Source organism: Cervus canadensis, chromosome X (genome assembly GCF_019320065.1).
Source record: "Cervus canadensis isolate Bull #8, Minnesota chromosome X, ASM1932006v1, whole genome shotgun sequence".
Lineage (NCBI taxonomy): Eukaryota > Metazoa > Chordata > Mammalia > Artiodactyla > Cervidae > Cervus > Cervus canadensis.
In genome coordinates, this window is record NC_057419.1 from 41,481,461 (window position 1) to 41,505,870 (window position 24,410).

The 24,410-nt window shown below is 39.9% G+C and overlaps 1 protein-coding gene across 1 annotated transcript in view; it reads left to right on the forward strand.

Moving 5' to 3' along the window:
* The window catches only part of LOC122435525, a 113,188-nt gene that overhangs the window by 82,885 nt on the left and 5,893 nt on the right, over positions 1-24,410 (forward strand). The window contains exon 6 of the mRNA XM_043459720.1: positions 1,720-1,888. The gene's annotated coding sequence lies outside the window, so the exon portion shown is untranslated. The remainder of the gene's footprint in view (positions 1-1,719; positions 1,889-24,410) is intronic.

Sequence of the window (24,410 nt, forward strand, 5' to 3'; positions counted from 1 at the left end):
TCAGTTGCAAAATTTTCAACAAATAATTAGGATGGTTTAAATATTTGGGACTAGAACCAGAGCCTCACCATACCATCAAAATACTCTTGCAACTTTCTCCTTTACATGATCCAGTTCTTTGAAACCATTTAGAATCTGCCTTGTGGTCCTGAAATGTACAAGTTATAAAAGAAAAAAATGTGAGCTTGTCAGATTAACTACAATCACCAGTCTAATAAAACTGAGTCACATCCAAATGGGCTGCACTTACGCTACCCTCCCATTCTAGGGAAAACGTGGCTGGGGGAGGCAGTCTGAGTCATCACCTGGTTTGTTTGACATACGCTTCCTTCCATAAATTGGGAATGGCAAGCAGCACAGTGTTCCCGGCTTGCCTCGGAGAAGGAGCTCTTGCAGCCTTGCACGATCAAAATAGGGCCTTTTAGATTTGAAGGTTGAAGCTATGTCCATATTTTGGCTTCAAATGTCCAGGGGAGAGGGAGAAACCCGGACAGACCCAAACAAAGAACAAATGTAAGTACCATTTTGGGTGGGGGATAATGAAATGGTAGGGTGTTCACAGTTGAATGTTTCCTAGGATATAAAAAATAATTGAGAACTACATTGGGGGTGTTAGATAAATTAGTAGCTGGCTCACTAAGCGGGGGGCTCATTTACTTAACGAGAATGTTCTCAATGTGAACAGTCCAAAATGATTACATGAGAGAGAGTGGGAGAAAGAAAGGGGTGGGGGGAAACTGATGATTTGGTCATTACGGTGCAAATTGGTCCTGACTGTGTTTAATTTTGTCTGAACTGTGCAACCATTTTGAGATAAATGTATTTCGTTTAAGAAACTTTTTCACAGCAGACTTTGAATCTCCTTTAGTGGTATTTGGAGGGGCTGAAAAGAGCGGGGGCTCTTGTGTCTCACCCATTTTTTCCTCCAGCCGCTGTGCGGAGGCTCACCGGAGAGCTTTTTAGAATAAAGAAGTTAAGAATGCAAAATTGTTGGGGAGACTGAAGAGGAAGGGGAAGGAGGAGTAGATTTATAGCTGAAGTGGGTTTGTAAACTCAGCCTCGGCTTGGGGATTATTTTTTAATATGTGCCAGGCACTCCTCTGATTTCCATCCTGGCTTGGTGGTGGCTTTTTGTCTGTCTGTGTGAGGCTCGGGTGTTCCCTATTTTAAAGCCGGAGTTGTCACAGCCTGGGCGTTTTCTGTTTCGGCTTATGGCTTTTTTTTTTCCCCCCTCTTTTCCTGAATGAGTGTCCTTTGTGTAACCCCAGTAATTCAGAAATCCTGCAGTCATAGGGACTGCCCTGTCACGTGACTTAGGTACTAGGTGCTGCCTGCGATTGGTCAGCAGCTAATTGGCGGGTCCCTATAAGAAGTCCCGCTTTGGGCGACCAGTCACTCTCCTGCCTGAGCTGCTGCTCAACAGGGGCCGGGGGTGGGAGGGGAGGAGGGGGGGTGGCGATGGGTGTCCAGTGATTCAGCCACATGTGATAGATGACCAAGGGACCACTTCCTTGGGGTCTGCACATCAGTGGAAGACACCCAAATTGGTTGTGGCTGCCTTGATCAAACTCTGGCTCCCTGAACTGGTAACTGTCACTTTAATGTAGCTTACTGATTAAACTCAGAAAAATGCAGCTAAAAATCTTTGCCAGGAACTTGTGTGGACTTACTCCCTGTTCCCCCCCCCCCACCCCCTTGTTCTTATTCGTTTTGTCACAGGAATGAAATGCAGATAACTCTTTAGAAAACTTTCATAGGAAAAAAGCGCCTCGTGTGATCTGGAACAAAGACATTTTCTAATCAGATTTATCAAGCTGTGAAGAGGGAGTTTTAGCGAACGGAAGCAGCAGCATTCTGTCACCAGGAAATACTGCTTTATCCAGAATTGGTAAGTGAAAAGTGGCATTGCTCCCTAATAGATATCATATGCTGTGTGTGGGAATTGTAAAATTGTTCACAGACCCCTAACAACTGTGTTGAGCTAAAGAACATATAAACATAGTGAGGAATTCTAAAAAGGAATAGCTCAAGAATATAGCATAAAGGCTGAGAAGAAGCCAGGTAATTAACAAAGATGAGCTGAGCATTACCAGTTTAGCCAAATATGAGGGAAAAGAAAAGAAAAATGAGTTTTTTGGTAGAATTGTGGCATTAGCATTCCATGGATATAGATTTCCATCTAGTCTGAACCGTATATGTGATAGATACTTGAAGAGATGCTTTCAGAATTAGTCAACTTGCCCTCCTTTTCCTCCTTCTACCCCAGGATGTCCAGAATTTAGTTAGAATTCTATAACATGAAAGTTTAAGTAATGCATTCAAAAAATTTCCTACCGATTATGAAAGGCAGATGGTAATAGATTTTTTATTTTACATTTGTGACATGAATTTTAAGACTGTCCCATTTGATTACATTAATACAATGAAAAGGTAGTTATTTCTATATGGTTTATTTTTGAGAGACATTTTGAGAAATCATGATTAGCAGTTCTTACTGGTGTGCCTGTGTCTCCCTCTGAAACCTCAAATTCACTTTTCTAATTTTAAACCTGAGTGGCCCTTATGTTTAAATTTCCAGAGAAATACAATAATGCTTTGAATAACTGTATTATATACAACAGGTTCTTGTTCATGAACCATAAGGAAACACAATTTTACATTAAGCATGCGTGTCTGGTTTCTTGATTTGGCTTCTTAAGGATGACTGTGTTGGAAAAGTTGAATAAAATAAGAAAATAAATCCAGAATGGATGGTGGCTCTCTGATTTTACCAGTTTCTTATTGGTCAATAGAAGTAATCATGTGATGTCCACTTATAGAATCAGATGAAAAATATTTTGTCCTTTAACTGCCAGTAAACATGTAGGTTATTTTGATGATCTCCCTTTATGAATGTGAATATGTATAATAAAACTATTAGTGACAGAATTGTAAGTTTGGGGTTACAGAGAATACAATATTATTAATTTACTTCTCAAAAATACCTTATTTCAAAATGAAAATTAAATCTGCATTTCTGACTTTGGGTTTTCACTTTCAAAATCTTGAAATCCTTAACTCAAAAGGGGAAAATGTATAGTAAAAAGCAGGATAGCAGTTCTACAGTTTCTCTTGTTGGCACTAGAGTGAGGTGAGAGTGGAAGGGAGAAAGATGAATCTAGTGGGATCTGTTAATTGGTCTTTTTTTCCAGCTTATACTTGAAGAGTTTTTAAGATCATTTTTCTCAGACTAGTAGCTCTCAAGACTTCTGTAGAAGTATTTATTTTCAAAGAAATAGATAAAAAGCAAGGTAAGCGTGGTCATTAAGGGTAGGTCTTCCAATAAATCAGACTGGTGATCCAAACTTGTTAATATTACAGCTTATTTGACTTAATTAAAGTGTGGTTGAGGATATGGAAAAATGCTATTCTTTTTCTTGAAGTACATGGATTTGTAGGTTTCAAAGTCTTAGAGACAGAGAAGTGGTGACAAGACATTAAGATATTTACAGGTAATTTATATCCAACTGCTAGCTTGTGTTTAGTGATTCACAATTGTTTTCAGCTCTGTATTTCATGTAAATACTTGGGAGAAACATGATGATTTAATAATCTGTCTAAATACTGCTGTGCTTAATGCAAAGAAAGCCTCTATATAATTTTTAGGTTTTACTCATCCATTTAGAAGCCATTGTTTTGAATGACAAAAATATGACAGAAGCAGGTTGAAACAGTAAATGCTAGAAAGTGTATTCAGAAGCATTTCTCTAAATCTTCATGTTTTTAATTCTGTGTGCTCTTCTCTGTTAGCATTTATTAATTTTAAAAAATACATGTAAAATAAATAACAGAGCACTGCCCTGAATTCTCTGCTGGGATTATGGAGAGTATTAAAATTTTTGTATATCTTGTTAAAAGATATTAATGGTACATACATGTCTCTATGTGGGTATATAAAGTTGTAAACTGAAGGGACTCAGGTCAAGGGACAGACTTCAAAATAGTTTCTCTCAAATAGTATTGATATTTGCAAATCCAGGAATATAAACTCTTTCCCTTTGGGCTTGTATTTTACATTTTTGGTGTGGTATACAGTTCTACCCAACTAAATGTTTGGAGGTATGGATATGTATGTGTGTATATATTTGATTGGAAGGGGGAACTTGAATCACTAGCAGAACAAGTGACTGTTTGTCAGAACCTAGATAAGCCTCCTAGTGTTGTTCCTATGACAACTGAGGGGCTGAGTGTTGAAATGTAACTTTAAGTTCTCGGTTTGCAAATGTCATTCAGACCTCCCACTACAGTCTCACTGAGTAGGAGGATAATGAGAAGGGGAAAAAACCATGAAGCAACATAAGTATCTCCGTTCGTTCCATGTCTTCCTGACTTGCCTTTGTGTACCGATCGCCATGGGAGTGGTAAACAGAAGTCTTGAACAAAGCAATACTTGAGTATAAAATAAGTAGAAAGGGGTCAGAGAAGTTGGGGAGGGTAAATAACAACATATGGGGGTAACAAAGAGGCAAGAGAAGCCAGTTTCCATGCATTTGTGCAAGTCCTTTATCCAGTGCTGACCAGCAGTGCGAACATCTTGAACCAGTTATTGTATAGCTCTTCAAGAGCTGCAAATATTTCTTTAAATGCAATGTGGAGAAAATTCCTTTGGTAGCAGGATAGTTTACCTCTTTGGTGTAACATTTATTCATTTCCCCTAGACTAACTACAGAGCATCCTGTATTCTTTGAAGGTCTATGTTTTTAAGTCAGTTTTTAAAATCATTTAATAACTTGTCTTTTTTCCATAGGAAAGATAGGATTGTATTATTAAAATAGCGGTAAAATTTAAGTATATGAACCTAAACCCAAGACCTGCCATTTGCGGAAATAAATTGGTTGACAGAGAAGCTTATGGCACACTTTGTTGGAGGGGTGAAGGATTGTTTCGATATTTCAGTTCAGTTCAGTTCAGTCGTTCAGTCGTGTCCGACTCTTTGCAACCCCATGGACTGCAGCATGCCAGACCTCCCTGTCCATCACCAACTCCCGGACTCCACTCAAACTCAGGACCATTGAGTCAGTGATGCCATCCAACTATCTCATCCTCTGTCATTCCCTTCTTCTCTTGCCTTTAATCTTTCCCAGCATCAGGGTCTTTTCAGATGAGTCAGTTCTTTGCATCAGGTGGCCAAAGTATTGTAGTTTCAGCTTCAGCATCAGTCCTTCCAATGAATATTCTAGACTGATTTCCTGAATTATATTTAGCATAGATTAATTGTGCAGTTGTGGATTTCCCATGCCTGAAGGGCTTCCTATTTTCTGCTCCTAAATGGTTTTGACTATTTATTCAGTCATTAGCATGTCCAGACCTGGGTTCGATCCTTGGGTTGGGAAGATCCCCTGGAGAAGGGAATGGCAACCCACTCCAGTATTCTTGCATGGAGAATCCCAGGGACAGAGGAGCCTGGTGGGCTACAGTCCATGGGATCACAAAGAGTCGGTCACAACTGAATGACTAATCACAGCACAGCCCATGCAAACACATACGGCCCAGCTTTATCCACTGAGAGAACACAGAAGCAGTGACACCTTGGTAGCAATGAGTATACCTAGTTCCCAGGTCTTTGTTTCTAAATGGACAGAGGAGCCTGGTGAGCTACAGTCCATAGGGTTACACAGTGTCAGACATGACTGAACAACTAACACTTTCACACACAGCATGTCCAGAAGTTAGAAAGGAAAAGCAGATTTCAATGGGTTTTGCCCCTTATATAGGTCCACCATTGCTTCTGAAATTAAAACATCTGACAAGCAACAGGTTTGAATGTAAAAATTTTGGTAGCAAATCCTGACCTAAACCGGCATGAAGCTATTTATAGTCTTTATTTATCCTACTTAGTATAATGTTTGTGTGTTTTACTGTAGAAATTATTAACCTGTTTGGTCATGAAGTACTGGGGTTTAAATTCACCATCATCATAATCAATCTGAGAGTCAGATAAGGGTTTGTAGACTTCTCACTACTGGTATACATTGAGCTCACATTATATACCAGGCACTGGCATCTAGAACAGTGTCTGGCACATGGCAGATGCTCAGTAGATGTGTTTTGATGTAAAATGCTTTCACCTATTAACTAATGTAATTCTCACAAAAACTGAAGAGAGCGGATAGGGCTGTTATTCCCACTTTACATGGAGAAACAAGGTGAAGCAACTTACCCAACGTGTCCCAGGCAGGAAGTGATTAGAGCCAAGATCGGAAAGCAAGCAGTCTAGCTGCAGTCTGCTCTTAATGAATCCACTTCAGGTATGTGGGAGGCTTAAAAGATATGGCACTGGACCTCTCCAGTGAGTTACAGGGGCGTTTCAGCTGTTTATTCCTGGTCACCCCGCGTCTGGTATCATTGGCAGCTGATGACATCACCATCATGGTCATTACCAAGGGCTTGCTGTGGAATGGTTTTCCTGGGTGGGAGGGTGGGCATTCCAGGGCTCTGAGAGGCTCTTCATTTCATTACAGGCTTCCCAATAGGCGCTCCATCAGCAGTCAGCCTAACTTCTTTATCTTGAAAAAATGGAGATGCACAGAATAACTCTTTCCTCCACCCACAAGGAAATGATCTTGAATAGTGGGGAAAGTCTTTTGGAGACATTTCTTGGGCCTTTAATCCATCAGGAGGTCTGGGCTCTGAGAAGGGCATGGATCACCTCAGAGGGAATGAGCTCCTTGGCATGGGAGCCACGTTGGACATAGCACAGGTCCCTGTGGACCTTGAGCTGCAAGACCCTGTATCCACAAAAGAATGCTTTTAACAATACTTCTCAAGTGTTATAAGGTATCTTTCCAATACCTCTGTGTTTCTAGTGTTAAAATTCATTCCAAGGTGATAGCAACCTCCCCCTTTACTTCCCAACTTCCCTATCCTACTGTCTTGCTTAATTTCCCTTTGAGCACTTACCTCTGACATGCTATATTTGTGCTTATTTATTGGTTTGGCCTTTCAGTCAAGCACTAGCAGCTATGTTTTCTTGGAACAAATCTAAGGGTCTTAGATTTATTTCTCTTTGATGTCCTTACTCAAACTCACTCTTCCTATCAGTCTCAGACTGTTAGAAATAGTGGAATTTTTTTCTGCTCATTGGATTTTTCTTACTGTTACCATTTTTATATTCGCAACCATGACAATTTCTTTTTCTTAAACTGTTTTGATTGTGCAATCAAAATTTGGAGAACCCGTGTCTTCATTTAGGAGAGGAAACTTAGCCAAATTTGAATATAATCATTGAGTATTTTAAAAATCATGACAATTTTAAATTACTAAGGAGAAGTAATTACTTTACTTTTATATTTTATGAACTACTTTCAATTTAGATAAGGAACTGGAGAACTGTACAGTGAAAACATCTTAAACTTGCCTACTTGCGGTTCTTTGAAAAAAAAATTTTAATTAATATAGAATAATCATTCTACATATTAAAGGATGTAAATGATTTAATTTTGGACACTTCCTGCCTCAAGTTCTTAAATTCTCAACTGTGTAACCTATTGTCTTTCAATCTTATATTTATTCTAGTTTATACATGCCAAAGTGCTTAGGATAGTCTAAAATATAAAATTAAAAAATACATAGATATTATTAACTTTAAATAATGTTGTCATATATATACCTAATGTGACCATTAGAGCTCTCATGGAGTTGATTTTCTTAATTTTTTTTTTAAGATTTTTAACATACATTTTTATTGAGGTATAATTGAGATATAACAAACTGCAGTTTAAAAAGCATACAACTTGATAAGTTTTGAGAGATTTATACACCTGTGAAATCATCACTACAGTCAAGATAATGAATATAAATTCTTAAAGGGACAGATGTGTATAAAAGTTGAATATAAAATATTCTTTTAAGTCAATATAATTAAGACCTTTTGTTTTTCTTAGCTATATTTTAATTGCAAAATAGTTTCTAGTTGCTTTCTTTTAAATGGTCAATCTACCAAAGTAATAACTTGCTTAAAAGCAAAATATAACTGATTAAGGTGTAGAAGATGGAGTCATTGATTAAGGAAAGCAAGCTAAGGTTTTATTTTAAATCATCTTCCCTTTCTGTCTTTCTGTCTTTAGCACCTGTTCTACTGAAAGCCCATGACTGGTGGTAGTATTGGAAGAAAGCTTAGTTTTCCCACCTTTCTTAAAGCAGATGGACACAGAACTTTTCAAATGAGAACCCATTGACTTCTCTCAATTAGGATTTGTGTGAGAGATATAAAGCAAGATTAGAGTTCATAACAATGAGAGAAACTCAGTGATTTTGTACAGGCCCAGTGAAATGTTATAAGATTCTTTCAAAGTTCTGATTACCTGAAAAAAATCTCCACACATCCATACACTTTCCAGTGGATATCAAGTATGTGACAGTGGTTCCCATAACCCCAAGAAGGTGCCTGTTCACAGCAGCCATTGATGTGTTTGCTTCCTAAGCGACCCAGGTTTTGGAAGCAAATAGACTTATGCTTTAAGCTTACTTGGCCCTTTACTGGCTGAGTGAGGAACCAGATTCCCATTTCTGTCCCTAAGCCCCAGAGAATGGATTTAGCTCCGAGGACTGTGACATAAGAGAACACACATAAAGCACATGTGGTGGTTCCTGGAATGATGGTACTTCACACACTTGAGTTCTTTCCCAGACCCTTTTAGGACCAGACTTCAGTTTAGTCTCAAAGCCTATGGATCCATTCTAAGTGATACGTTTTTCTTCACATCAGATGAAGTGAAACAGTGATGATAATGGTGGCTGCCATTTCTGGCACACTTCCAATGGTTGGGGTAGGCACAGTTATGAGGACTCTGCCCACATTGACCTGTTTAGTTCTCTTGACCATCCATTGGTGCAATTCTTATGCCCATTTCATAGATGAGGACACTAAGGCACAGAGAGGTAAAGGAATGTGCTTAAGACCACTCAGATGATAAGCTGTGGGACCAAAATCTATATCCAAATGGTGTCACTAGTATAGATGGTAAGTACTTCAGACAGAAAGCAGAATAAAAGTTGACTGAACCTGAAAGTCTCAGAAATGGTCTTCTCATCTCTATTCTGCAAAGTGTCACATCTTCCAGGCCTGGCCCTCTCAATATTGAAATACAAAATTGACTTTTTTGCTGCTTATTTTGCAAATCGATGGGAGCAGTTTTAGTCATTTGTGTTTTATGAGTTTTAATTAGGCCACTGAAGTCCAAGAGGGGAATTCCTTGTTTTCAGTTGATCTCATGCACTAACACACTTACTCATGTAACTTCCCCTATTTTTTTCTCTAATGTTTTCACTTGAAAGTGGGGGGTGGAAGGGAGAAGTGTGTGAGCATTTGGGTCCTCAGGATGCACTTTCGTCAACCTTTCTGGAGACTCTTTTATCTGGAATAGCATTCACCCATAGAAAATAAAATGAGTAAGAATCAGTAATTACTAGTATTTTCTCTTTTATCTTCATCTCATTCTGGGAACGATCTAGAGGGGCAAAATTTCTAAGTAAAGATTTATAAGAAGCCATCTATGTGCATAAAACCCCATGTTTGGATGAGGAGTTAATTTTCAGAATATGGGAAAGGAGTTTCACCTTGAGAATTTCCTCCTTCTTCAAATATAGGTTGAGAATTAGGTTTAGAAGGCAAGGGCAGGCTGCCCTACCCTGTGGGTTCAGCATGCTTAGAAATTTCTTTAAAAATTATCCTGGCCTTTGTTTGAGCCTGCCTGTAAGAGGATATATTAAAGCATACCTATCTTTATTCTTTCATTTGTTCACTCATTCATTCATTTGTCTGTATTCTCATCTAACTCATTCAGTCCCTACCTGCAGACAGATGAAAGAAAGGACAGAGTGAGGTCCATTAGGAGAAGGAAGAGGAGTAACTACAAACTCACTCTTTATTTCTTTCACCTCAATGACTACATCTTTTATTTGATACTTTGCCATCTTGGAGACAAGGCACATTTCACAGACTGACATTCATCAAAATCTAAGCATCTTGCTTTGGCAGCTGGACTTCTTTTTTAAAGTAAGGGGAAGAAGGGGCTCCTGACAGGAAAATAATTCAGAGAAATGATTTTTCTTTCCTTCTTTAATGGTGGTGGGAAAAGGGCTCATAATAGGAAATCCATCAGTAAATCCAGTATATGAATTCCCCTGAGTTTTTGACTCATTTCTCTGAAGAAAATTATGAGACAACAAAGGATTCCACAATGGTGTCTTGGAAAATAATTTAAAAATAGAATTTAAATCAATTTTGATGTCAGAAGTCCTGTCCTGCCCTCAATTAAATATATTAGGAGTTTTTGAAAATATCTGTAAATGAAGGTGGGAAAAATGAGGGATACTCTCTCTCTCTGGGGGAGATGAGGATAGAGAAGAGGGCTTAAACTACCAACATTTAAAGAAGTGTTACTTGTCACTGTGCTACAGTTAGGAATACTCTTTCTCAAGACAGTCATTATGTTTACTTGTGCTTTAAACCTGAGTGTTATTTTCCATAGTTTTCAAAACACACATAACTAACCATTCAAATTATTTGTAATGGCGCAAACTTTGTTTTCTGATACAGGTGTGACTATAGCAAGAAAGGCAATGAAATTGCTTTATATCTTTCAGCATGACATGCAAAGTCTACATCAACAGCAGGTATATATGGCCCAATGGAAGGAAATGTTTAATGTAAATTTAAAAGCAAAATCATTCAGCCTCTAAAAGGATGGCTCATGATCTCAGGGCTCTTCTCTCTGAGCTAGATCAACTAAGGACTGTTTGGGACAAGTTAAGTTGGTAAAAATAGTAAATTTCTACCTTTTCCTCCATCCTGTTTGGCAATGATACTCGAAAAGATTTTCACGTATCTTCTACCTTTGGATAGCAGGGAGACCATAAAGAAACTGTTATTTCTCCCACAACCTCTGCACAATTTCTCTTCAGGCTGGGAAAAAAAAAACTTTCCTATAGCTCCTATCCACCTGGCCCTTGAAGTATGGGGTATTTGGTAAGATGTTAACAAAAATTGTTCCAGGTGCCAACCAGACCCTGTAAGGCTTATAGCAGAACAGTTGACAAAGCTGTCAGGTGGGAAACGTTCATTTTACCAAAATGTATTGCACATCTACTATATATCAGATGATGTTCCTGGTCTGGGAATATAGCAGTGAACAAGCTCCAGGATTGCATGGACGGGGCAGACTGACAGTGATTGAACAAATAAGTAGATGCCGGGCGTTAAAAGGTGCTAGAGAGAAAAAACAAAGCCTGTTTCAACAGAGAGGGAGTACCCAGGGGTCTGAGGAAGAGCTACTTATCCAGAACTGACAGGAAAGTTCTTTCTGATGTTGCAATATTTGTGCAGACTTATCTGTTTAAGTTAGGAGAGAGCCATGCGTGAATGTGGGAGAAGAGGATTCTAGGCAGAGAAAACAAAACCATTGTATTGGAGGAGGGAACAAGCATGGTGTGTTCAAGGAACAATAAAGAGGTCAGTGTGGAGCGGCAAGCAAGGGGGAAAGTAGTAGCTGAGGAGTGGGATGTAGTAAGTTGCAGATCACGTAAGGCCCTATTGGCCATAGTAAGAAGCTGCAAGAAAGTTGTTCTTGTTGTTTAGTTGCTGAGTCGTGTCTGACTCTGCGACCCCATGAACCGTAGCCCATCAGGCTCCTCTGTCCATGAGATTTCCCAGGCAAGAATACTGGAGTGGATTGCCATTCCCTTCTCCAGGGGATCTTCCTGACCCAGGAATTGAACCCACATCTCCTGCTTGGCAGGTGGATTCTTTACCACTGAGCCACTTGGGAAACTACAACATAGGAAATGGTAACTGAAGAGAAGGAAGATGGTGTTCCAAAGGGACAGGTGACTTTCTGTAGAGATCCTAGAGAGTCTAGTCCATTGTGCCTCATAACCAGAGTGTGTAGAAGTTGTGTAGGGCACTCTTTTGGGAAATGCTACTTTTGTCATTTAAATTATGATGATATGAAAACCTTGGTAAAGAAAGATAAAGTTGAGCTATCAATTCCTTATCAGCTGAAGATCCATAAGTGGGTAATTTTTCCTGTCACATCTATTCCGAGGCATGGAGTACTCAGTTTTCTAGCAGTGAACCATTTCAATTCCATTTATACTTAACCCAAACTCACTTTTCCAAGAGACCTATCTTTGCTGATTTTACACTCAGTGATAAATAGTTTAGACTTTTGAACTGTGTGGTTTTTAATTAATTCTATGTTCGAAGTGATTTATATAGCTCCTAGTTTTCAGTTCAACCAATTGATAGTTTACCTCTTAGAAATCTGTATGAAAATTTACTGTTTGACATAGGTTAAGAAGTCGTGTCATACATGTTCATTTTACAATTGGAGGCAGAACAGGATTGTGGGAAAGTCATACCAGTTGACCAGTTGAGAAGAAGGGGGTTCTGTCTACATTTTTTTTCTTTAAATTTGTGTTAAAAACAATTGTAGTTTCTTAAAAATAGCGTTGACTGCTGTAAATGAGTTGCATCCCCTTGTCATTCTTTTATTTTCATCATCTGATACTAAAGTTCTACCTTTTGCATAAGGTAGACACAATTTCTGTTTTCTGGGACTGTATATGTTAAGAGGCGTGAAGTGAGATGAGACATAAAGTATGTATAGAGGTCGCCTTATCAAACATTGGACCATGTAACCAGGGCTTAGCAGATGCACTTGGTAGCTATTTGGAGGTATTGTCCAGGTTTATCTTATTTTACACCACGTGAGATTTCACATCTAAATTTTATCCCCTAGCCTGTCTAGTTAGTTATGCATCTAGGTTATCATTCGTATTCTTGTAGCCACAGACCCACCTGCAGGAAAGAGTTACTGCTTTTGTCATTTATAGTTTAGTTCAACTGGACCGGATTTCCTTACTGCCTCTGGCTTAAACTGACTGAGAGAATGGCAGTTTCCCTTGTGGGGAGGAGAAATCAGTAATTTGGGAACATAGAGTGTTTTGTGGAGGAGGGCCTAGTGTGCTGCTTTTCATCCTGCCCCTTAAGTAGGAACTGCACTGAGAGAGGGAGTAAGAATTAGCAGATCACGAGGAAGCTGACCCAGTTGGATGGACCACATTGGGAACTGAGAGAGAAAGAAGTAGAAGTAAATAACAAAGGATGAAGGGGAACCTTAGAGTACCAGCAAATCTCTGGTCCTAAATGCTGGTGTCCTTGGGCCCTGGCCTGACTTCTTTCTGGCATCCTTGCTGGGATTCCATTCCTGCTCATCTCCTTGGAGACAAGGGGCAGGCTCCTAACCTCCTGAGCAAGGAATTCCAGAATGGGCATTCAAGACTATCTTCCTGCAGATTCTCCCGCACACATCTCTCTCAACTGAATCTACTTTCTAGGTGCACTATAGAGAGCTAGACATTCAGGTCCTTATTTCACCAGCCTCTGACTTTAAGCTTTGAGGGTAACACCTATATTGCCCATGAAGTCATGTGTTCTGTTTGGTCTTTCCCCTCAGACTAGTCACGTCTTGATGGTCTCCGAGGGCTTGAGCCATTTCATCCCATGTGCCCTGGGATTTCCCCCTCTCTCCCCCCATGTAAAGAGACAATTTGTTGCCTGTGTTCTGAGACCTCGCTATTTCTGCTTTTGACTGGAGTCTATTCTGGTACGATTGTGTGGTAGCTGGGCACTGCAAAATGAGTCAGTTCCTGCAGTTTGGTTACAAGTTCTCAAAAAGTATTTCAGAATGTGGATGTGGTCAGCAGAGTCATTTTCCAGGCATCTAAAAGGAAACCCACATCAACTGTAACAATTGAGCTGCGAACCGATGCCCTGCACAGCAGAACTGGGCTTGCTTTTCCTCAAAGGAAAGCCCGTAGCAGCCCTCACGTCTAGCCTACTCTACAGACCTGAAAGGAGAATTCATCTTCATGCTTGCAAATCACATTTTAGCTATGGCTGCTGCTGGCATAGTGTGACAGAGGTTTTAGCCTTTGTCACTTTGTGAATGTAGGCACACATTTGACATAAAAACATTATTTCTGAAAAGTAGAATCTTATGATAATAGAACATAATTAGTACAAAGTATGAAATTCGGCTTCAAGACAAAATTTGGTGATTTTCAGCTAATGTACGAAGGAAGAACTAAGATGGTTTGGGTACTAGTAGAGTACATGGAAATGCAATTTTTTTTTACTAAGTTGAACCTGTGTAGACTTAGCAGCAATACTGATAAAAAGAATAATTAAGTTCTTTTCAAGCTTAAGAAGAATTTCAAGTTTGCCCTAACATTTAGAGAATGTTTTACTTCAGCATAGGCTTTAGGAAGTAATCATTGTCAAGTTTTTACCCTCATGGGTACCCATGAATTATGTAAAATTTTGATTGAATTCTTAGTTACCAGTCTTGTACCAACTGTTAAAAAAAACTTGGAGTTTTTAATAATAAGGAAAAAAACAACATAGAAAAATGGGCAAATGGCTTGAACAAACACTTCATTAAAGAAGAGACAAAAATGACAAATAACACATGAAAAGACGTTCAGCATCATTAGTCATTGTGCTGTGCTTAGTCACTCTGTCTTGTCTGACTCTTTGCAACCCCATGGACTGTAGTCCGCCAGACTCCTCTGTCCATGGGGATTCTCCAGGCAAGAACACGGGAGTGGGTTGCCATGCCCTCCTCCAGGGGATCTTCCCAATCCAGAGAATGAACCCTGGTCTCCCACATTGAAGGCAGATTCTTTACCATCTGAGCCACAAGGGAAGCCCCAAAAAAATAACCTCTGAAGAGACTGGAGCCTAAATCCAGCACTTTAATGCTACCTGCGTGCATTAGTCATTCAGTTCAATTGCTCAGTCGTGTTCGACTCTTTGTGGCCCCATGAACCACAGCATGCCAGGCCTCCTTGTCCACCACCAACTCCGGGAGTTTACCCAAATTCATGTCCATTGAGTCGGTGATGCCATCCAACAATCTCATCCTCTGTCATCCCCTTCTCCCACCCTCAATCTTTCCCAGCATCAGGGTCTTTTCAAATGAGTCAGCTCTTTGCATCAGGTGCAAAGTATTGCAAAGTAATGGAGTTTCAGCTTTAGCACCAGTCCTTCCAATGAACACCCAGGACTGATCTCCTTTAGGATGGACTGGTTGGATCTCCTTGCAGTCCAAGGGACTCTCAAGAGTCTTCTCCGACACCACAGTTCAAAAGCATCAGTTCTTTGGTGCTCAGCTTTCTTTATAGTCCAACTCTCACATCCATATATGACTACTGGAAAAACCATAGCCTTGACCAGATGGACCTTTGTTGACAAAGTAATGTCTCTGCTTTTTAATATGCTGTCTAGGTTGGTCATAACTTTCCTTCCAAGGAATAAGCGTCTTTTATTTTAATTTCATGGCTGCAATCACCATCTGCAGTGATTTTGGAGCCCAGAAAAATCAAGTCAGCCTCTGTTTCCACTGTTTCCCCATCTATTTGCCATGAAGTGATGGGACCGGATTACATGATCTTAGTTTTCTGAATGTTGAGCTTCAAGACAACTTTTTCACTCTCCTCTTTCACTTTCATCAAGAGGCTCTTTAGTTCTTCACTTTCTGCCATAAGGGTGATGTCATCTGCATATCTGAGGTTCCTGATATTTCTCCCAGCAATCTTGATTCCAGCTTGTGCTTCTTCCAGCCCAGCATTTTTCATGAGGTATCCTGCATAGAAGTTAAATAAGCAGGGTGACAATATACAGCCTTGACATACTCCTTTTCCTACTTGGAACCAGTCTGTTGTTCCATGTCCAGTTCTAACTGTTGCTTCCTAACCTGCATACAGGTTTCTCAAGAGGCAAGTCAGGTGGTCTGGGATTCCCATCTCTTTCAGAATTTTCCACAGTTTATTGTGATCCACACAGTCAAAGGCTTTGGCATAGTCAGTAAAGCAGAAAGAGATGTTTTCCTGGGACTCTTGCTTTTTCAACGATCCAGCGGATGTTGGCAATTTGATCTCTGGTTCCTCTGTGTTTTCTAAAACTAGTTTGAACATCTGGAAGTTCACAATTCATGTATTGCTAAAGCCTGGCTTGGAGAATTTTGAGCATTACTTGACTAGTATGTGAGATGAGTGCAATTGTGTGGTAGTTTGAGCATTCTTTGGCATTGCCTTTCTTTGGGATTGGAATGAAAACCGAACTTTTCCAGTCCTGTGACCACTGCTGAGTTTTCCAAATTTGCTGGCATATTGAGTGCAGCACTTTCACAGCGTCATTGTTTAGGATTTGAAATGGCTCAACTGGAATTCCATCATCTCCATCAGCTTTGTTTGTAGTGATGCTTCCTAAGGCCCACTTGACTTCACATTCCAGGATGTCTGGCTCTAGGTGAGTGATCACACCATTGTGGTTATCTGGGTCGTGAAGATCTTTTTTGTACAGTTCTCCTGTGTATTCTTGCCACCTCTTCTTAATATCTTCTGCTTCTGTTAGGTCCATACCATTTCTGTCCTTTATCGAGCCCATCTTTGCATGAAATGTTCAGTAGTAATTAGTCATTGCGTGAAATGTTGCATTAGTCATTCAGTTCAGTTCAGTCGCTCAGTCATGTCCAACTGCAACCCCATGAACCACAGCACGCCAGGCCTCTCTGTCCATCACCAACTCTGGGAGTTTACCCAAACTCATGTCCATTGAGTCGGTGATGCCATCCAACCATCTCATCCTCTGTTGTCCCCTTCTCCTCCCACCCTCAATCTTTCCCAGCATCGGGGTCTTTTCAAATGAGTCAGCTCTTTGCATCAGGTGGCCAAAGTATTGGAGTTTCAGCATTAGTCATTAGGAACTTGCAAATGAAGAAGAAAATGAGATACTACACACCTGTTTGAATGACTGCAGTTGAAAAGGCTGATCATACCATGTGTTGGCAAGGTTTTGGAGAATCTAGAATCCTTATAATACATGTAAGTCAAAATGTGAAAATGCACAAAAGTCTTAGAAGACAGTTTGATAGTTTCTTAAAAGGATAAACATACATCTACCATTCCATCCAGATATTCCACTCCTAGAGAAAATAAAGAATATGTCTCTATGAAGACTTGTACATGAATGTTTACAGCAGTTTTATAAATAATGGCTAAAAACTGGAAACAACCTTAACATCCACCAGCAGATGAATGGATCAACCAACTGTGGTGTATCCATATGGTGGATTATCCTCAATAATGAAAAGAAGTGAGCTATTAATATAGTGAACAACATAGATTACCTCACATGAGAAAAGTAGAATGAGAAATGAGAAAAGCAGAGCCCCCAAGGAAGTACATACTGCATAATTCCATTTATATAAAGTTCTAGAACGTGCAAAGCAATCTCTAATGACAAAGCAGATCAGTGGTTGCTTGGAGTGGGGGAGTTGGTGGGGCAAGTGGGAGTGATTACAAAAGAACACAAGGAAGCTTTGAGGCTGGTGGATAATTTCAGTCTCTTGATGGTGGAGATTGTTTCATGAGTGCAGACATATGCCAAAACTTATCAAATTGCATGCTTTAAATATGTGCAGTTTATTGTGTGTTAATTCTTTCTCAATTAAAAAAAAGGAGCAATCTTTATGGAGGGATTTAAAGATGCCCCTTACTTGGTAAAATAAAAACTTGGCATCTTTTAGGAGGAAAAAAAACTGATGAAAGTTTAATGATTTGGGTATAGAAATATAACCTTGTAGTATAGATGAGAAACCAAGTTAAACTGTGAACATAATAGTTGCCATCACTTTAGTTCCTCCTGTTTATAAGATATTGAAACAAGTGGTTCAGAAGATATCTGGTCCAGCCCTGTGGGGACAGCTGCCTGTTTGGTTTATTAGCATTTGGACTTAAACACAAGTACTGTAGCACTCACTTTATGATGAGGGCTAAAGCATCGGAAGCAGGGTTCAGATTGCGAAGACAGGAAGGTGCTACCTTTGTATTCTACCTTTGTGAGAGACATAAAATCTCTTCTGTCTGCATCATGCATGAAAATCGGCACAGTACTTTCATAAATTTCATTTTTGGGGTCATCTCAATGATCCCATTATAGGTAGGATAAATATTACCCCCATTTGGTTGGGAGACATACTGAGACCCAATGAAGCCAAGCTGTTTACCTGGATCACAGAGCCCCCATCTTCTTGGGCAGAGGTCACCATTCTCCCTCTGGCACCTTGCTACTTCCCCAAACTCATGTCTGAGTATTTGGCCAGGAGTTTTCGCTCATCAATTTGTCAGGCAGTTAGTTGAGTCCCATCTATTTGTATATGAGGTGTTCATGGCTGTGATCCCATCTAATCCTGTTTCCCTATCTATAAATAGATAATAAACACAACCACTGGCCTCACAAGGTTGTTATAAGAATCAAAGACTCAGATGTGAAAGAGCTGTGATAATCAGACAGTACTGTACACACAGCGGGTGTTGACGTTTACTACGTGATTGCCTTCATCTGGCCTGATTACTGAGGGCACAGTACTGAGCAAGTGGCTTTGTAAAACTATCAGGGGAACACAAGAGCTTAATTCCTTTATTTGCACTGTGCCATCCATCCATGCCATGTTTCATAATAAATGAAATCTGGTACACTGGATTACTTTAATTTTAAATTCTTCTTTCCAAGGTCTCAGAAAGCATTCTTTTTGTCCCAGCCACAGAAACTGGTAGCTGGGAAAGGAGACAATACAGAGCTAAAGGCAGGCAGGCTACAGTCCATGGGGTCGCAGAGAGTTGGACATGACTGGGCGACTAAGCACAGCACATGAGGGTTTACGTAGCCAAGAAGATTGGCCCTTGCCTGGCACCCCCTTTCTCCTTGTTTGTGTTGACTGACATCTCTCCTTGCTCTCTGTCACTTTCAGTGGCCCTCTCTCTTCAGTATCTCTCTTCCTTTTCATATTCCTGGTTTGCGAGCAGCTGCCTTGGCACAATTCTTGACAGACTTCTCCCCAGAGTAAGTGATAAACTGCGTGCGTGCATGCTCAGTCGCTTCAGTTGTGTCTGACTCTTTGCGACCCCATGGACTGTAGCCCACTAGGTTCTCTGCCCATGGGATTTCTCAGGCAAGAATACTGAGGTGGGTTGCCATACCCTCCTCCAGGGAATCTTTCCAACCCAAGGATTGAACCCACATCTCCTGCATTGTAGACAGATTCTTAACTGCTGAGCCTCTGGGGAAGCCTGTGATAAACTGTGAGGCAACCAATATAGGCTTTAGTACTGTCTTGGATGGCATTTCACAAAACAGATTTTCAGGAGATCGGGAAAAAAATTCTGTGGTCCAATAAGTTCGGGAAAACTGGGTTGAACAACATTAAATAGGTTCCTTTCCTGTAGGACTTTTCAGAACCTTTCATGTTTGTATCGAAACTTCAAGAAGGGGCATATGGTACATCAACATTTCCCAAATCTGATTCCAAGAACTGTGGGGGTTTTTGTGAATCATCTCTTGGTTTAATACTCCAAAGAATACACTTTGAGTAATGCTGTTTTGTAACCTGTTATTTGATATATTGGTAAAATGGCAATTTTCTTAAGAGTTTTCTGTCTGTCCCTACTGGCATATCTAAAACAAAACATGACATGTTTTCTTGACTGAGTCTTGAGAATTCCGGCTTCTCAATTTTCTATTCATGATTTTAAAATTCATTGAGGTTCCTTTAACCTTAGAAAAGCTGGAGATATAAGAGCACACAAAGACTGTAAGATTTCGTCTAATAATGAAACTCAATCTAGGAAATACTTTTTTGTTTTAATTTTTTTCACCAAATCCTCTAGATTCTGCCCTTTTAAGTCCCTTCATTTTTTCCGTCCCTGATTCCGTGGCCCATCCTGGCTTCCATAGGAGCAGGCATGAAAGAAAAGTGATGATGTATGTACCTAACAACTCTCTTCTATATCAGCATAGGGTTTGCATTAACTTTTAGTGTTCCCAGTAGTAGGATGAGTTTAATTATCAGCATGAAAAGGATTACCGTGGTATGGATGTGTTCTTTTACAGTTTGTTCCTCAGACTATAGAAAGTTCAATAATCAGGCTAGGACTTAAAAGAGAGTGTCAGAATAAATAGTAATTGTCAGTGAGAAATTTGAATGAGTTCAATGCCATCGCCTACCAGCAAGGAATGGGAGGCAGGGGAACGAACATGGGGCTAGGGACATGGAGTCAGGAGAGGGAACAGGTAAATGGGGTTCATTTCTGGCTTGTAATATGTATGTGGTGCTTCTTAGGTGGCTAAGTGGTAAAGAATCTGCCTGCAATGCAGGAGATGAGGGTTCGATCCCTGGGTCAGGAAAATCCCCTGGAGAAGGGAATGGCAACCCACTCCAGTATACTTGCCTGGAGAATCCCACAGACAGAGGAACCTGACGGGCTACAGTCCATGGGGTCGCAAAATAGTTGGACACAATTTAGTGACTAAACAACAACAACAACATGTCCATAGGATATATAGCCACAGGCTAGATACTCCAGGAAAGCTTGGGCTTGTGGTTTGGATTGCTCATCGGACTCTGAGGTTGACCACTCTTTTAGAATTGCCATGTTCTAGTGTGTTCTCATTAGACCTCAAGGGTTGCCCGTCATTTCTGAGCTCCTTTTACCCCGCCTCTTCTCTAAATGAGAGGCCTTTGCTATTCCTTTTTGACTGAAAATGACTTCTATAGCACGTCGCCACCTATACTCACCCAATTACCATGTCCCTCATACCCCACAACATACACACATTCTCTTGTCCTCTTTGAGCCAGTCTTTTCAAGGCTATACTATCCTTCAGTGCTAAGTACCTTTCCTGGTCTCTTCCTTCACTCATAGAAAAAGGAACCAGATTTCCCCTGCGTTACTTACCATCAATATAAACAGTAGTTTTGTTTCTGTTATTTCCCCTTTCAACCTAGCGATAAAGTTTGCCACTGTTGCTCTCTCCACCCGACACAGGAAGAAAGACTTCCTTCCTTCATTGCTTGACTTTGCCCAGGCCTATGAATAATCTTCCCTTTCTCTTGGACTCCAGGTGCTCACTTTTTCTTTTTTTAAAAAAAGAAAAACACCCGAGAGTCACTCCTGAATCCTTCCGGTTTTCTCCATCTGATAAACTTCCTCTTCTACCTAGTTCATCAAGGACGCCTATGAAGCTGTTGTCCCATTGATTGATGTCTCAGTGTTGTAGGTCAGTGTTGGGCTTCTCCTTTACCCATCTTTTAGCTGTATTGACCTATATCTTTCCTCTGTGTCACTTCTCAGTGGCCCTCCTTCTTTGGTATCCCTTTGCCTTCTTCCACTCCAGACTATTTCTGTGACCATCTCAAAAATCCATCTTCAATTGTAATCTGAGAGCTTGATCTGTTGATATTTTCTTCTGTTATTTTTTTGATCTGACTTTTAATTAGATCGACAGTGTTTCTCTGAACACCCTCATTTGCTCTACAATACTGTCAAAGGCCCTGACAAAAACCCTTCTTGGTGAGCATCAACTGATAAGAAGAGAAGAATGGGGGAGAAAAAATGTTGTCAGCAAGACTTTTATAGGCCCTTTGTTTGTACTGAGTTATTACCATTGAAGCACTTTTGGTTTCCTTACCACCAGTTGGAGAAACTGGTCACACATCCCCTGGGTGGTGACCACTCTGAGCAAATACTTGATGTGTAGGTTTGGACTTTGTACAGCTGTCTTTCTTCCCTTCTCTAGAAGTTTGAAAATAGCCAATTACCCCCTTTTTCCTTTATTTAACACATATCAGAGCAGTCTACAAATCTCCACATTCCTATTTTCTCTTGGTTGCACAAGTAGCATTCACATTTTCATCCTGTTCTTTTTTGCTGAATGTCTCCTGGGTGTTGTAGCTGCTTGGTCATTAGATAGTGTCAGTATGATATATGCTACATTTAGCCTTCCACTATTTTCTTTCTTTCTTTCTTTCTTTTTTTGGTCAACACATTAGATTAAAAAAAATCTTTTTTAATTTATTTTTTCTAGTTGAAGTATAACTGATTTATAATGTTGTGTTAATTTCTGCTGTACAGCAAAGTGACTCAGTTATGCATATATACATTCTTTTTAATACTCCTTTCCATTGTGGTTTATCTCAGGATATCGAGTATAGTTCCCTGTGCTACACAGTAGGACCTTGTTGTTTATGCATTCTATGTATAATAGTTTGCATCTGCTAATCCCAAACTCCCAGTCCATTGGTTCCCCTCTCCCCCTGTTCTCTATGTCTGTGAGTCTGTTTCTGTTTCATAGATACGTTCATTTGTGTCATATTTTAGATTCCACATATAAATGATATCATATAGTTTTTAACTTTTTCTGACTGACTTCACTCAGCATGATAATCTCTAGTTGCACTCCACCATTTTCTAATCATTTGTATTAGTCCTTCCACGTCTTCATACTTATCTAATAGTCTCCCCTTCTCTTCCTTTGTGGTATGAACCATTTTTACAAACCACATAATTTTAAAAATCAGCGTGCTACCATACACCTCATAATAATTAAAGCTCAGTGTTAGCTGCTGATAGACATGTATGATTTTTGAAAGAGGCTTCATTTGCTCACAGTATACTTCGTTTCATAGCCATCACAGCAAAAGGAATTGCAACCTCTGGGTGTTCCCTTTGTTCTTCCCTCTATCCTCTTCTCCCATCCTCTGCCATTACCTATTCAATTGTCTCAATTTTTCCATTTCATCAGAGTTTGCTTGTCCTATGGAATGAAGACAGAATAGCATTCCTGAGCCCCAAGGACTCTTCTGTGCTACAAGGTTATTCTCCTTGTGCTACAAGGGATTGTGGCTTCTCTGGTGGCTCAGATAGTAAAGAATCTGGCTGCAATGGGGAAGATCCCCTGGAGAAGGGAATGGCAACCCACTCCAGTATTCTTGCCTGGAGAATTCCATGGACAGAGGACCCTGTCCAGGGTTACAAGAGTCAGACCTGACTGAGCAACTAACACAAGCACAAGGGATTGTATAGAAATGTGCACCTTGAGGCACACCCTTCACTAGTTCACACTTCTCTCCAGAAAATATTCTCCATTACAAAGAGCTCGATCCTATAGGCACCCACAAATATTATAGAAAAGTACCATAAAACTAAGCTAGGAAGTGAATGATGTTTAAAGGATAAAGAAATAGAAGAATTTTCCTGAAATGGAGATGGTCTCCCTTTGTTTTTTGAAGTGCATCAGTACAGGTGCCAGACATTTCACTTGGATCTCTTTATTTGACGAATATTTATTAAAAGATGACTATGATCCGGTGCATCTGCTAATACTTCAGAATCTCAAAGGTATTACCCTCATAGAACTCATATTCTAATGAGGAGACATATTTCTAAATAAGGAACCATTTGGCTTGTGTTTCTGCCTGAGACACAGACGGAGTGATGAGGGACCTGGCCCTGAGTAACATGTCGCTAACTTTGCAGAGGACTCCAGGAAAGCCTTTTAGAATTCTTCTAGACTCTTCGAGAATCTCTTTGAGCTGGGCCCAGCAGAAGGAGAAGAGGAGCTGGGCAAGCAGTATGCAGAGGTCAAGGATTTGCTTCTTACTCCATCTGAACTGAGTGAAACTTTATGGGAAGAGTCAAGGAAGACCAAATGAAGAATTTTGTGCCATGAGAACTTTCGTGACAAAAGGAGTTCTGTATAATGGTGAAAGCAGAGGCTTGGTGGAGATTTGATTATAAATGAAGTATTAGGTATATGTGATGTTGATGCCTTTATAAAATAGCACAAGGCTTAGAAATGAGGGCAACTTTAGGAAGACTCCAGTAATGGTATAGAATAGTGGGGAGTTAATTGTGATTAAAAGTCTATGTCAGGGATTCTGAAAAATGAGAGAGCTTTTCTCTACTATTTATAGGTTCAGAAAACAGTCACCTTACTTCGATACTGTTTTTTTAAGTTACCATTGATAGGGTGCAAATTATTTAACTTCTTTTTTTTTTCAGTGATAAGAATTCCTCACCATTACTGCACCCCACGAACAATTGTATGAAGAGAATTTAGAAGTTTCTTTCAAACTTCTAAAGTGAGAGTGACAAAAAGAGAGATATTTGCACATGGATTTAGAGCAATTAATTTCTGGAACTTGTCCTTAAAAAGGCAGTTACTTTGGTGAAAACCATTCTTTTCCTCTGAGTGCTTCTAATGAGTAAAATGATTCATGTTTTCATCGAATGGTTGTTTAAAAGAATTTGGTTTTAGTTGAGAAGGATTAAAGGCATGTGCCTAATTGCTAAATATTATTTTTAAAAAACTCGTCTGAGTCTGTCTTTATGGGCTGTGAGTGGTTTCGTCTTTAGAAGCTTGTTTTAGGATCTCGTGCCAAAACAGGCCTGTTCAGACTAGAATTATCTGGCAAGGATTTTTTTTATGTCTTGAGCAGGAACATCAGAAAATGTTCACTGCAATCTCC